The following is a 16681-nucleotide window of genomic DNA, read 5'->3' as shown; positions in this document are numbered from 1 at the left end:
CTTATTGTTGAAATGTGCTATACAAATAAATGTGCCATGCCTTACTGTATGGTGCAGACTATTTTTTTGCAATTCCAAGTCAAGTGCAAAGTCGTTGAGGGGCAAGTCCAAATCAAGTCACAAGTCTTTAATGGACAAGTCCAATTCAAGTTTTAAGGGCTAGAGGGACAAGTCCAGGTCAATTCACAAGTCTTTGAGCAGCAAGTCTAAGTCAAGTCTCATGCCTTTGGGAGACAAGTTTGAAGTCTTGACATGCCTTAAAGCTCCAGAAAAAGCTAACAAAAAATAAATCCATAACAGCCTTTTGAATTGTTGGGCCACTTTCAGAAAGCCTAAAGCAGCCCAGAGCTTCAGTTCATACATTACTTAAAATGCTGGAAGCTCACATTAAAAATGAACTGGACCAATTACTGCAATTATCGCTGACTCTGAAAAGCAGCTCGCAGTACAGAGACACACATTGCTCCAGCGCATGTCAGTTTGGGGCACATAATTTAAATAGAAAACGCTCATGTCTCTCCTTAGGGAGAAGTTCATTCATAAATACAGAGTTCACCTCCTTTTGTTCCTTTTTAACAGATGTGGTCCAGAACGACCGACAATTGACGAAAGATGTGTCCCACGTCAAGAGACAGTCAATGGGACAGCACGTAAAAACTTTATGAGAAGCAGCCTGAGCTGTTTCAGATCAGGACTTGTGCTCTTGCTCCTCTGCTGGGACTCCTCCTGCAGGGAGAGTTGTTTTGTTCATGGCCTCCTTAATTATAAAGACACTTCAAAGGCACCCAAACTCCTGACAGAACATGGCCCTCTCCAAGTTCTAGGATCTCTGGAGGCCCCCACAACCCTATCGGTGCAGCCACCTCCGAATGTTTCCAATCAAGGGACCCAGCACGCTCATTTACAGTGTGGCGAGAAAAAAGGAGAAAAAACTGGCGGCTCAGCAATTTCATTCGCCATCCCGGTACTATCTTCCTCCTCCTCTTTACTGACACAGCACTACTGTGCCAGTGTGTGACATCACAGCGCTCATCTCCGGAGCAAGGCGAAAACATTCCCAGCAAAACCGACGGGAGGGACGGACGGGAGAATGGCTTCCATATGGGCCCCCCCCCTCCCTACAACCCAGCTTCTTTTACCTCTGTGTGCTTTTTCCACGAGGGGCGGAGTTTGATGGGCACAATGGGAGGACAAGAAGATGAAGAAGAAGAAATGAGAGAGTTGGCAGTTTATCTTTCCGAGTGAAATTAGACTTTCATCCTCAGCTGGCGCGGGGCGTCTGCCCACAGCCGAGCTTGCTCTCCCGAATCTATCATTTTTATCATCCCCGCGCAGACAGGAAAGACTGCTCATCAGGTCTCTCTTTCTTTCTCCCTGCCCGGTGATTGAGGAAACAGTAACTGGATCCCGGTGCTGGGTCCGCTTTCCCTCCAGCCCCGCTGCGGGTTTGGCTTGGCCATGGGCCAGCCAGCTGCCTGACACTCTGTAGCATGGGAACATCCTGACTGGCTCCGCAGGCTCAAACTGCGGCACAGTTTAGGCCCCCCTCGCACCAATCACATATTTATATGCGTCCACATCAATGTGAAGAATACATAAACAGTGCAGATGCATTTGTCAGGACGCAGCGGTCTCCATATGTGGTTGATTTGAGATCACACATACACACACACGGATCAAGCAGGTTGTCACATATATGAAGCAGCGGGGCAGAGGGTGTGTGTGGCCAGCGCAGTGGAGAGAATACAGGCCTGCACAAAGAGATTAATGACACACACACACACACACACACACACACACACACACACACACACACACACACACACACACACACACACACACACACACACACACAAGATCTACTCCTTTCTATCACAAAAACAAATGCAGTGCTCGTCTCTTTCTTCACATTTTGATTTACAGGTACTTGTGCTGTGTTCACACCGAACGCGACAAAATTTGGTCTGCGTGTATTTGAGCTGCGTAGGAGCTGCGTAGACGTGACTTTTCTGCCGAGCGACGGGACAGAAGCGTTTGACGTGACACGAACAGCGAGTTTGCCGCGGGGCGAACAGAGCGTTGGGTGTGACAGGTTGTCGCGCGAGTTGAAATTTCCCAACTCCAGCGACAAAAACAAGTGCGTCATAGCTGCGTCAGCCAATCAAAGTTGAGATGTTTCGCTCGTCACCGCCGTCCTGTTGTTGAATCAAACCTCTGCCGGTGATAGCTATGATAGCGGCTGTCATTTAGACGCTGTTGTGGAACTACGGATAATATTATGAACCCAGACACGATGGAGTTTGATGTTCTGACGTATGTGGAATTTGCACAACAAGTATAAAGCAGAACTGGTGGTTATTTCTATGGTGGATGAAGGCTGGTTACCGTTGTAGTATGCCAGTTTCAAGAGTCGGTGAAATTCACCGAGCTGTGTGCGGCTACTGATGGTGTTAAGAACACCAACAGGAGGGCGTTTGATATTCCCACGTTCTTGTGACTTACACAAGTATGAAGCAGAACTAGTTGTTATTTCGTCCATAGTTTAAAGCGTAAAAGATCGCTCTTTCCCAGAGAGAATTTACAGAGATAAGCCACGCCCCCTTTGTGGCAGCGATTAGTCATGCTGCATTTGGTGTGAACACACTTTTTTTGTCTCTCGACAAAACTGACACGGTAGACGCAACGTGAAAAATCTTGCCGCGTTTGGTGTGTACACAGCATTAGTCCGGGTGAAAGGCAGCTTACAAATGGAAAAGTCTGTGTGTACATCTGAACATTTTTGCACAAATCCATGTCTGTATCTTGTGTGTGTGCAATCGAGAAAAGAGGAGGCCTCTTCAAAGCGTCTCCAAGATGCCAGTCAAGCAGAGCCTTTGTTTGGCTGCCTTGTTATTTCTCCCATTAATCATAGTTAATGTCCGTCTAATCTTTCTATCTCGGCCCTGATTGCTGGCCAGGGGGTCATCATCAGCAGACAGAAAAAATAACACAAGAAGAAGTTGAAGACAGACCAAGGAGGTCTCTTCAACCCCTGACCCCGGAGCCATTGTTCTTCTAATTGTCAAGCGTCAGATAGCCCGCTGTCCGTCCTGATCAAAGGAAAACGCCCCTGATTAATCTGCTGCCGTGCTCGCTGGATTAACACATTCTTGTCCCATTGTGGGCAGAGAACAGAAAGAGAGAATTGGCAGAGTGGGAGGAGCTGACAGCGCGGGGTGGAGCAGCAGGTGACTCAAGGGAGTCGGAGGAGAAGGTCGATCCAGCTATCAAGAGGGCTTAGCAGTGTTTGCTTCCCTCAATTAACTCCTTGTCCTAGAGTGCCTATGTGTGTGTGTATGTGAAGGGGTTGGAAACACGCACTTTTAAAAATTTCAATTGTGATTATGAATTATTTTTTTTTGTGTTGTGATACAGAGCTCGAGGCAAGAACATCCTTTGTGTTTGTATCAGTTCCGCTTTTTTATGTGTGTGCATTAGTTTTTAGTTCCAAGATGATCCTGCAGTTGAATCAGCTCCTCTCTTATGTTGTTTAAACTCCAACTAAACATTAGAAGCTTGATGAACCCAGGAGGACTACTGCATTAACTGGACTGCTAGAGGTTTAACTAGGGTGACCAGACGTCCTCTTTTTCCCGGACATCTGTCCGGGATTTTGCCTCGTTGGATATTTGTGTTTCTCTGGGTCTTTCACAAACTAGTTATAACGCCCTAACAAGTTTTGGAAACGGTATCTCCCTTCCATTCTGTCTTCTTGCGCGAGCTCTGACTGCAGAGAGAACTGTCAATGGTCGACCGATCTCAGTGTTGCCAGATGCACGATTGAGCCTTTGGTACAATATTTCTTCGCCATTTCCAATCTGGCAACACAGTTGCATTGTTTACAACAGCACTTTGTTGCAGAAACTAACTTTTTGTAAGACATAGGAACTGTTGTATGAGTATAATAAAATGAAAATATATATATTCTTACAATTTACTTGTGCTGGTTACTTGTTGGGAGCCGTGTGGATGCAATCCCATGCCCTGATTTTTTTATTTAACACTTTTAACATTCAGAATTTACAAGTTATGATGTCAAGCTTTGAGGGAAAAAAATAAAAATGTAAGACTCATCGTTTCACCTTGACTTTCAGTCAGTTGGTTATTCTAAAATTACTTCAGACTTGTCTAAATACACTCTAGGGATATAAAGCCTTTATTAACAACAATAAAATAGTTTGACTTATTAGTCATACACTTGTGATAAGAGTTGAAAGGAGTATTAGATTGTGAAGGGAACAGAGCTCAGGTCCTCTGTTTGCCATCTTGCTCTCATTGCGGTGTATTTTCTCTTCAACATTTACTGTAAATGCGGAGGACGAGGAGGAGGCGGTTAATGGATTTGATTTCACAAGCCCAACCGACTCACCCCAACGTCTGTCAGGCGTTTGTTTTGGAGGTTGTGCTCCAAAATGTTTGGCAGATATTGACTGCAGCTCCGACTCATTAGATCAGGAACAGAACAAGAGCCACCTTAAATCACAGAGTGCAATAAATATTCAGGGTTCTCGTGTTGTTATATGGATGATGACTTATTGGCACATTTTGCTTCACAGTAGGATACACAGAATCCTGGCATACAACGTGAGAAACAAGATCCTGTCTAATATCAACAATTGGTAAGGACAACTGCACAATTTAAAAAAGCATGCAGATTTGCCAACTCTTAAATAATGATAAATACAGTTTGTAATTAAGTGTGGCTTCAGCCGCATGGGGTCAGAGACCCCATGCTGGAAGCACACTTCATGTTCTCCTGCGGGCTTATTATTATTATTATTCTTCTTATAGTCAAACCACTACTCCTCCCAGAGCGTTGCCAGCACATGCGCAAAAATTACATCGAAACGTGCGGTTTGCGCGGGAATCGTGAGGAATGACTTTTCTAAGAGATTCGCCCGTACGTTTTCCCGAAAAATGCAAAAAACATAAAAAAAATTTCACGAAACGTTCGTAGAGGGTGGCGCGCCAATTAACAGAGTGAGAAGAAGCGACAGAAACTGTTAAAAAAATAAAACGTATTTTGTCTTTACTCCCACAATGTTCACTCTTCATACACCATTGTTGGATAGAAACGTTGGAAATCTTGTCTTCTGTCATAAACTGTGGTCGATAGGAATCCAACGGACTCAGACGTCTTGAAATCGGACTGAATGTGAGAGAAAGTCCACCTCGCTCTGCCATCCGCCGCCATGTTAAATCTCCCTCCAAAACCACGTCTCCCCTGAAGCTCGTACCTGATTTGTAAATCGCCCGTACAGACACATGTTTTATCGTACAGACTCGCCAGTCACAGTATCTGTTCATCAGGTCTTCCTAACGCTCAATATGCGATATCGAAGCAATAGTGGCTTTTAAAGTACCATTTTTTAAAAATAGTTTGAAAGGAGTTCCACAGTATTTAGGTCTATTAAGCTCAGCGTAAGGAAGTCCCTTTGAAGTCATCACCATGGCAACCTTTGATCTAGCGACCCACAGGTGTTCTCGTTAGGGCAGTTTAACAGACACGCAGACACTTACACACGCACACACAACACAGATGACTTCTGTCTCTCTGTCTGTTTGTCTCACACACACAGACACAGAGACACACATACACACACACAAACAAACATATACACAAACACACACACACACAAACAGACACACAAACACACACACACAAACAGACACATACACACACACACACACACAGACACACACAAAGACGTTTACGTGTGTTTTATATTGTGTAGTTGTCAACACTGTGATCATTAATAAGGTCATATGATATTTCATATACGTTTGTGTGTGTTCAGGACGTTCAGTAGTTTATTTCCTTAAGTCCACAGTCCAGTCTGCCTCTAATCAGTCTGCTGGCGCTCACTTGGTCACCATGACGACGGCAGCACACAGGTGCTTCATATCAGCCAATCAGTTTAACACACAAACCAACTCAAGTGCTTTGGAGGAGAGACGGGCGTCAGAAACAAAAGCTATATATTGCGACGTCTTACGGCAGTAGTAGCCACACTTTCAAAATTTCTTGCGAAATTTTCTAGTTGCATATAAAACTGCTATCGCCTGCTATCATTGTTTGGGGCTGTCAATCCTGATATCAGCTGTTCTGATCAGCTGTTCTCCTCTGTTCGATAGGACAACGACACAATTACATGGTTAGCCTATCATCTTTCTGCCTTTTCTTTTTAAATATGATTATCTCCTGTACCTTCAGTACGTTCATGCTGCTGTTACGCCCAGTCTTTGCAGATCCTTCAGCTTCATCAACTCATCATTTTATCAGCCTTGTCATCAGCCACCATCTGATGAGGCAGTATCTGGACTCAACAGGGAGATGACCCTCAATTACAAATCTCCCTCGAGAGTCCAAGTGGCAAAGACCAATGTCAAGACATTATCATCATATATCATCTGTTAATAACTTGTCTCTTCTAGTTGAAACACTGTGAGTGTATTTATCTTTGCAATGCATAAGCCTGAGAAGGTTAGGTGTTCGTGTGTGTGTTTGGGTGGGAATGTAATATATGTGACCTATCAGCTCATGATAGCTAATGTTAGCTAAGTTTATTGCTCTATGATTAGACTTTTCAACACGTGGACTGAAGGAGCCAGAGATTGACCTAAACATAAGGCTCACTTCAAGGCCTGAATGAAGGCTTTTAAATATGTCTTTGTTGCCATAAGTCATGACAAGTTGAAACATTTGAACCAATGGCAGCACCTTCAGACTGCAAGGGAATTATAAGTGAGCATGTGTGAGGGTTGAATGGCAGGATGTATATGACAAATTAATTAGGCATGCATGACTATACTTTTCTTAACTGAAGTTTCACTGGAGCTACAGCTCATTACTGTCGGGGCTGGATTTGGCTACACACATAAGTGTGCACGCACAAACACACACCCCTGCACCAGACACCACTGATACCAATCTGCTTTTCTATTGTTTGAGAAGGCAACACAAAACTCCATTGCCTTCAACTGTCACTTTTGTCATCCCTGTGCGACTGAAAATTTCCATTAAAGCTCTCACATTGGCTCCTCTAAACACAAAGTATTTAGAGGAGTAAGAACCACCATTGATGAGGAGACTTGGCTGTACCAACCTGCATGACGATCCGTTCCAAACCACCACTATCATCACACAGATATCACTCCCATCTCTGCTCGCATCTACTCCACAACAACACACACACACACACACACACACACACACACACACACACACACACACACACACACACACACACACACTCTCCTACTTTGGAAATCCCCTCACTATGACTCCCGTTATGATTATAATTGTTATGTCCAACGTCTCCATGGCAATGAACAAACATCATCACCAGACAGCAGAACTGACAAACTTTTAGGGAGATAAAACATCCACATGTTTGACGCTATTGATGCTATCAAACCGCCGCACTGCACTCCGTCTCTGAGCGCCTATACACTTGATGCAGCGTAGTTAAAATTCATCTTAAAACGAAGGATTTGAACATTTCGCCTCAGCAGCTGTAGTGCTGATGATGAGGTGTTGAAGGCGCTGTTGTTCCTATTAAAGTTGCTATAAAAGTCCAGCATTACAGCCACATCTGGTCTGCCATTATCTGAGGATCTGGCCGGATCTAAATGGTTGTGTGTGTGTGAACTTGGGGAGTGATGTAACGTCCTGGTCAATGTATAACCAAGCAGTCTGTTACACCACACCTCTTCCCGCGTCTAAAAGGAAACCAAAATGGCCGATCTGCACGGTGCACGTGTGAATGTTTGCATGTGTTTAAAGGTCCAGTTATTCAGCATAGATCATTGACATTTTCCGTGAGATTAAGAGCATAATTGCTGTCACGAGGGAACCTGTTACAGTGCGTCTAGACTCCAGGGGCACAGGTTGTTCATTGTTACAGCTCTCCGGCAGAGTTAAGGTGATTATTTTTTTCAAGAACAGTTCGACCGCTCATGTTAGAAATAAAAGAGTGCCCGGGTGCTTTTTGGTTCAGTCGTAGGAAAAACTGAATGCGAAGATGGTGCCCAGCTTACTCAAATGTAAGTCGCTCGGTGTGCAAACACACCAAAAGAGTTCATTCATTAGAGGCATTCTCTGGCTGAGTCATTCTTCTCTCCCTGTCCTCCACCCCACCAACCTAAGTGACAGAATGTCACGTTGTGTCGTTGTCTTCTAAAGCAATCCGTATGTGAGCCGTCTGATCTGGTGCATCTATGGTTAAATGCAGGATGAGCAGAATTTTCCTAAAAAACTATATCTGCAGAAGCCTCGCCCCTAGACTCTAATTTCTTCTTTCGTGCTTGTATGTTTGTGATGTTTTTGTGTTGTCAGCCTCTAAAAAAACGCACCCAGTTGCCAGATCATCAACACAAATATGGCGAGGCTATAACGCCTTGGTTCAAAACAATAACCCTCATAGAACCGGGGAGGAGGGGCCGACTTTGAATGCTGTGTTCACAAAGCGCAACCGACAAATCCTACCCTGTATTGTAGGAATTTGATTCATTAAACAAAACCAGTTGATGAACGTTGGGAAAGGTTATGTTGATTGTTAAAAATATGTTGATTGTTCACACAGCATTATTAGGTTGACTAAAGGCCGAAATCAGAATATATAAAAATAAACGGCCATTTGATTTTCTGTTTGGACATCATGCGACTCTTAGCAGCGTGGGCTTTGGCTACATGGACAATTGTTATATGGTAGCCTGCCAACTACGTCAGTTGATCTTTCAAAACAGAATCTCACTGCTCAGATCGGCATCAGAAACATTTAATGCCATGTATGCTTTTGCATTCAAGGAATTTGTTCTGGCAGGAGGTGCATACATTTAGACAATAAACACTTAAAAAATAAACAGTGCAATAATATTTACAATTATATCTCTAAAAATCAACAGTAGAATACAGTAAAAAAATAAAAAGCACCTGTAACCACTTTCTCAGACTTATACACACATATAGATTTATGACCCTGGAACCTATGTATACTCTCTTTACAAGCCTCAAATGTAAGATATGTGCTCACTGCAATAAACTGAAGAAAACAAGACATCAATTTATTTCAAATGACAACTTAGGCATGAGTAATGTTAACCACGTTCACCTTGTTTCTTCATCTGGTGGGGTTTGAGAGCTTGGCTGCAGCAGAGCTTTTAGGGCTGTGTCTTCCATCAGCTACTGAGATTAGAACAGCCAAATGTCCGGCATGTTACTGCAACAACATTTGGGCTTACAAATGGCAGCGAGCAAGTTCAGTTTGTTCACTGAAACATACCGTAGTGATATTGCTGACACGTCAAGGCTGAGGAACGGTGCTGATACATGCGAGGGTGAAGATAAACAGATATAGAGCTCTATACACATTCATACATGAAAGCACACACATGCACTTAGAAACACAAGGTCGCTGCATTCCACCAGCATGAAAGTGCTTTCATGTTTACAGCAGAACAAACAGAGGAGGGCTTTGCCTCCTGTGTTTATCTGTAATATGCTTGTTTCCATGACCGCATTGCCTCCAAGCAGTAAGAAACAGAACATTTGCTCTGGCGGATTAGAGTTTGACAAGCAGTGAGCGTTAAAGAACAACTGAGACATGTTTGTTGTAATTTGTAATGGCCATTCAGACTCAGGAATATTGCTTATGAACAAAGGTTGTGTCTCAAATGGGATCACATGTTTAGGTAAGACAAATACCACTGACTATGGCCAATAAATGTGTCTTGTTAAAGAATAATTCTGATTTATTATAACTACACTGTAACAAGATAACTGTAGAATTTACAGTAATTTGCTGGCAGGAATTAGTTAGTAAGTAGCTGTAGTATATTTTAGGGTATGCTTACTGTAAAATTAATCACAGTATCCATAGGATACTGTAGTATTTTTTACAGGAATAATCCCTGTACCGTCATTGTTATTATAGTAGGCGGGCTATCAGGGCCTTCTCTGCTGGCCTACACAGAATCACAAAGTTATAGCTTATTTTCTCATTGCAGAACTGTCTTCATCTGTTCCTGTGTTCCTTCAGGCCTCTCGTATGGCTTGACTCAGGAGCTGGTTAACAGCATTTTATCCAATCAAATTTCATCTCTCTTCCTCTATGGAAGAGTAGCCTGGTTATAATACATGGAACAGCCTTCGAGAGTGTCTGGGCGTGTGATTGGTCACAGGGCTTATGTGACCATTAACATGCGCTGTGATTGGTCATTGAATGATTTCCGTCAACACATAAAGCTACATAACTGGCAGGATTAAGAAGAGTTCATTTATTACTGTATTGTGATTCACAGCAACTTGTATCTACAGCAGGGGTGGGCACACTTTTCTGCTCAAGAGCCACAATGAGTTTTTAAATTTGACACACCTAGAATAGTAAAGATGTGTCCACACAAACTGCGTTGCGAATGTTACTTGAACCTAAAAGGGGGCGTGCCTTATCTCTGTGGCTTATCTCGTAAAAACTGTTACCATCCACCATGAAAATACCCACTAGTTCTGCTTTATACTTGTGTAAATTCTCAACGTCGGGAAGCGGAGCTTTCCGAAGGGATGCAGTACATTACGGTAATCGTAAAAAAAAAAACGTGACGAGTTTGTCTGTGGCGCGAGGGTGGAAGTGAGCAGTGCAGAGAGCAGCAGGCTGGAATCACAGCGTGATGCACCAGCAGAAGGCACGGCACGCAGCGGCGGCATGTAAAGACTGCTGTGGCGCTTCTCCGTTCCAAACTTGAGTTTCCTGAAGTACAATGACGCAATAGATCAGCATCGATGTTTCTTACTGCTTATTTATTGCTCAGTGCTCTTTTAGGCTGTGCGTGCGCTCTCCTGCAACAGAAAGCATTACAGCGGTCTTCACGTGCTGTGCGGTCTCACCTGTCTGCCATTTTGGGAATGGAGAAGCACTACAGCGGTGTTTACTCAAACTTTTAATTATTATTTTTATTATTATTTTTTAGATACGGCTGTAGTTAATTAATTTTGACCATGATGTATTGCAGCTCTTCAGCAACATGCTGTCTAGGAGTTCAACAGTAAGAATTGGGCCAGTATACAGTAATATTACTGTGGAAACTACCAAAACTTGTTACAGTGTAGAGTGTGATTTCAATGCCGCATCAATCAATAGTTTTACATTGACAATGGAAAAATGATCTAACTGTAATTTGAAAGTTGTCTGTTGTATTGACGGAGCCATGGAGAATTAAGGACTGCCCATTGTTTCCGACGCCCCCTTGCTAAAGTTTAGGAACAAGGATTAAGATTGGTTAGGTTCAGGGTAAGCCAATCAGAGGCGGTGTCGGGCGAGCTATACCTTCGTCACAATAGGAAAAATATCACTCCAATAATTATTGATAACTATGTATAGCATATACCCATGTTAACTGTTGGTTCAGTGGAGCATTTTGTTTGGACTATGAGGCTTTCGGAAAGGCACTAGGAACAATAGCATGGCACCATAGAAGTATCACCTGACTCTGCAGTTCCCATGGGCTCTAGTGAAGAATTTTATCATCTTTAAGCAATTGTTTTTTGTTGTGGTTTAATCTCAACATGCACCAACTGGTTTCCAGATGCAGAAGACAGCTATTTTCATAGACAAAATCTCTCATGGTCCCACTGTAAATTTCCTACTCAGACAAACACAGTTAGCAGCTTTCTTAGTGGAGGACCAAAAGAAAAGCTCAAAGGAAAGAGGTTAAGTCGCCCCTGTGTCTGTTGGATGCAAATATGTCCTCCTGTGGTAGGCCAGCTTGGCAGCCATTAATGTAGGTTCAATAGTTCTAACCATTGCTGAGGTCTTAGAGTTTGGCAGCCTAATTAAGAAGAAGTTGTGGAATGAGCATATGATAAGACAGGTTAGCCAAACTCAATTGGAAGAGCAAATTAAATTATTGTAAACAACATTCACATATTATAGATAAAAGAACCAATCTTGGTGTGACACAGTGTTCCTTTCAATTTTTTCACCAGCCAAAGAGATGAAGACGTGAATAAGTAACACTCTCCTCCCCCTCATGAGTTGCATTGTTTGCCCCTGAGCAAGGCAGAAAGTCTTGCTCTTTGGTAGTCTACTAACTGCTGTCAGGCCTGAAACTGATTCAACAGCAAGCCTCCGGAACAATGGCAACTGCCTCCCCTGGATGACTATAATCAATAATACGTGTATATTATGTAGATGGCACTGCATTCTTTTAAACCTCATGTGTTCTATTGTCACAAACTAAATTTAGGTAATGTCATCAGTCCAAGCAAGCAGGGTCTGGGAAAATACAGTCCTCTGCTCTGTATCGGTTCGTAGTCAGTGGATGTGGTTGGCGGATGAGGATAGTGGGCATAGTATGTGCGACTTTCTGAGTATGTGTGTGTGTCTGTGTGTGTGTGTGTGTGTGCGTGTGTGTGCGTGTGTGTGTGTGTATGTGTGAGTGTGTATGTACAGTTTTTGTGTGTTGGGTAGAGGGTCTCGCCAGCTCTCGCCTCGCTCCATTTGCCATCAAACCCCAGCTGAAATAAAAAACACATGGGAGCTGTTTTGAAGCTCCCTCATTGCTGGATAAATATCTAAATTTCCCCCACGACTTCTCACTGTCTCAGAGACCCGTCCCTCATCCCTACCCTTAGTGCTCGGAGTTCGCCCGGAACAGGCAACACCAGTCGACCTCAAAATTTCCATTCGGAAAAGAAAAAGGAAAACCAAAATAAACAGATGATGAGGAACGAGAGAAGAAAAGACGTGAAACAACGTTTGCGTGCACCACAGTGATGGGAGGGCAAACTCTGTGCCAACTGTGTTATGGTTGGCTAGCCTTGAAGTGCCTGATCTAGAGATGAGGGACGGGGGCTGGGGGAAAGAACCGGAGCGATATACTGCCATACAGTGAGGCTGCCAGCAGCTGTATGTTTGAACCATGGGAGAAATGTCATGTGGTTGTGATTTTCATATTAAAGTAATGGGGGTCTATCAGTGTCCGAGATGTACAGATGGGAGGCCTACGTACCAGCTGCTGTGCGTGTGTGAGTGTATATACATTCACAGTGTCATTGATGTTAGCATACAAGTGCGTTGGGAGTTAGACTTGCAGTTCACCTCGTAATAGCACCTAATAACGGCACTCTAGAATTGCCAAAATAAATGCTGGATGAAGTGTGAAAAGGAAAATAAAGTCCTTCAGTGCCATTCTCCATTTCAGCACTTTGAATATTGCATTGCATATTACTCTATGAGGCAAATAGTTTTTTTATAAAATAAAGATGATATACACATATGTTTCACTTAGTCTCAAACAGTACGTAATTGAATACCACTATTTGGGTGTAGCCTACGTCAACTTATTGCAAATGTTTCACTGGAAACAAGCCTACCATGTCGCAACAGTTGAGTAGTAAAGTAGAGTCATAGTAGCTTAACCACTATAAATAGATATCTGCATGTGAATGCAGTTATTTGTAGGCAACAGGAAGAGATTTTGGTTTTAGACGAGTTCTGGTTCTGATTTGTAGTCCGTTTGTAGTCTCAGTAATACTGAGCAATCACATTTCTAGTGGATTTTTGTGGAGAGAAGCAATCTCAAAAACCATCGGCTATTGTCTGAAAATCAACTATTGTTAGCTTGCCGTTAGCTTGTAGACCAGCTAATTGGACTGTAAAGGATGCAGCACAGAAGATTAAGCCTATCTGTTATCCAGATATTTGCATGCTCCATCAAAACCCCAGACACATTGACCCCTAAACGTAACGTATGTTTTCCTTGATTGATCTAATCCAGGCTTCATTCCATTTCGTCCTCAAATAATTATTTACACATCAGTGTCTGTTTGGGGTTTGGCTTTTCATTAGACAGCTATGTTTTCCCAGAATGCCTTTAGATTCACATTATTGTCTGGCTGGATGTCTTCTGTTGCGACAAAGGTGTTAAGGACAGGCCCTCTCCCTCAGTGACCCTCCGGGCCTGTTGACACAGTGATTGTCACATTGAGGCTCCCCTGTTATCTCCCATCACTGGGGTTCAAATCTGGCGTTATTTGAGTGTGTGTGTGTGTGTGTGTGTGTGTGTGTGTGTGTGTGTGTGTGTGTGTGTGTGTGTGTGTGTTTTAGTTCAATGGGTGGTCTAAAGCTGGTTAAAACTCTGTATGTGTCTTTACTTTAGCAAAGCAGGTTGAGTCTCCTCAGCCTCCAGATAGCAAATATTCACATGTTGTCCTGCAACTTAATTGATTTGACTTGCCTCTTTCAAGTGGTATCACAGCTACTTTGTTTTTGTGTAAAGGGTAATAATAAATTGTTCCAATTGTTCACTGGTTACCTTCATATAAAAACAAAAATGTTCTGGCGTGACTTTGGCTTTTTTTTAAAGTTGGCTGTGACTGCTTTTGTATGAACTGTCACTAAAGATTCATTGAAATTCAATCACTGAATACAACTCCTGAGTCTCCTGTTTTTCTCATCACTGATAAAAGCATGCCAAAAACAAGTTAAAGCAAGACATCAGATCTCATTTCGACTTGTAGTTAAGTGTTTTTGCAATTCTTAAACATGAGCCGTGTTTTCTCAAAGATTGCGAATATTTTGTATACTCATACTAAAGACAGAATATCTCCTTAACCAAGGGCTATTTGAATTATTTAAAAAATACATAATATACATACAACACTTTTGAGACTAGTTAATAGGTTCATATAGCAATTTATGTGTTAATGGTTTAGTGGTTGATGATAGAAGGTACCTTCTAGGTACCTTGGTGCCCCGGCACCTGAGGTGGGATGCTTCTAAATTACTGGCAGATGCCCGGCATCTCGTAGAATTAGTGGCGCCTGAGGTGGGATGCCTCTAAACTACTGGCAAATTCCAACTGCTCGCAGGTCTCGGTGGGGCACCTGAGTTGGAAGTGTGGAAGTACCGCCACGTAATTAGTGGCAACTGCTCGTATATGCACTATCACAAATAGTAGTGTAGCCCAGGGCTCGCTTGCCCCTGTACTGTGTAATAATAATAAAATAACAACCCGATGCTTGGTTAGTTTAGCCAAGCTGGCAACTACTTTATTTATGTCTATCTCTTTTTACTTGTAACATTTCCCCGCACCTCTCTTTTCATTTTTTCCCTGCAGAATAAAAGTCTCAGAAATTTACACTTGAAAACTGCTTCCTAGAGCGCCACCCAAATACACAATACAATAGCTTACAGTAGCAAACTATCACAAATAGTCTGGCGTGTAAACTTACGCAAGTAAAGAGTGCACTCTGCTGCATTAAAAATTCCCTTCAAAATAAAAGCATAGGGTTATTTTTTGCCCATCTAAAGACCCGTGACTCACTGAAAACGGATCTGACACCAGTGTTCTATGAGGTGCCGGTGCCACGACTTAAAAACTCGTGGCAAATGCCGTGCCATTTCGTAGAATTTGTGGCAACTGCCTTACTTAATTTGCGGCATCTGCGTTGGAAACTGGAAGTGAACCGGAAGTGCCTCTACGTCATTAGTGGCATCTTTGGTGAAAAACGGACATGCCTCTACGAGATGCCGGTGCCATAAATTGAGTTTGCCCTCTCTCCTGATTCCACAACAAAGTGCCTCTGCTCAAGCAGAAGCACCATTACAGACCAAGCAAAGCCATTATATAAGTCATATTTCAGTTTTGACAAAATGCAATGTGGTTGCTGAGGCTTTGTCTGACGAGGGATTTAAGCGTTAATGGCGGATTCTGTAGGCCAGTAGCTTTCCAGTAATCATATATGGCATCAAGCTAGGGATATGAAAATTTATATTTTCATAGCTTTAGGGAGCTCTCCCAAGTCAGTTTTGAGTCCTCTCAAATAACATTCATGTTCTTTGTTAATTTATGGTTGAATTGCGTTATAAATATTTAACATGGACTTTCTTGTAAGGCAAGGCTGTGCATTTATTTTTTTTTGCTATGTCACATCAGTGGCTCTGGTATTGATTCATGGGAGTACGAGGACATGGAGAGTCAGGAAGAGCTCCTAATGAAGAGATTAGCCACCATTTCTGGTTGCTACTGGGGCTTATAAGGGTAAAATGTTGACTCTACTTAAGGAATACCGGCATGCTAAAACTCCCATGCTTTTACATTCAAATCTTAAATGGGGAAATGTAGACAGTTTCATGCAATTGAAAATAAAAAAAAGGGAGCGTCGTTGACTAACAAGTTAAATCGTACACTCCAGGCATGCTGGAGTGTCTTCAAACAAATAATTATGTCTGTGCGTATGATGCACTGGAACATTTGCTTTTGACCTGTGCCAATAAAGATGTTGTTTGATACAACTATGACCTCCTTGAATATACCAGCAACGCAAACAGTGACTTACTGATACATGTATCTGAAAGAAAGTAGCTCGCAAGAGAACAAAACAAAGCATTCATGTTACCGTGCTATACGGATTCTCTCTCATGACTCCAAACCCAGATATTTGCAGGGTTTCACACATCCTTCATAAAGTAATGTGGTTTTGGTTTCGCTTGTGTCCAGATGGGGTTTCTCCCTCATGGCTATCGTTGTGAAGAGGGCTCAGGGGCTGAGTCAGACAGCAGGATTAGTGGTTATAGTGCTTTGCCAGGGAGATGGACGGATGGGATAGAAAGCCCAGAACTAAAAAAAAACAAAAAAAAAA

This window comes from Clinocottus analis, unplaced genomic scaffold (assembly GCF_023055335.1).
Source record: "Clinocottus analis isolate CAN_PGR_092001 unplaced genomic scaffold, fCliAna1.0.p SCAF_8, whole genome shotgun sequence".
Lineage (NCBI taxonomy): Eukaryota > Metazoa > Chordata > Actinopteri > Perciformes > Cottidae > Clinocottus > Clinocottus analis.
Note: the sequence above shows the minus strand (reverse complement) of the source record.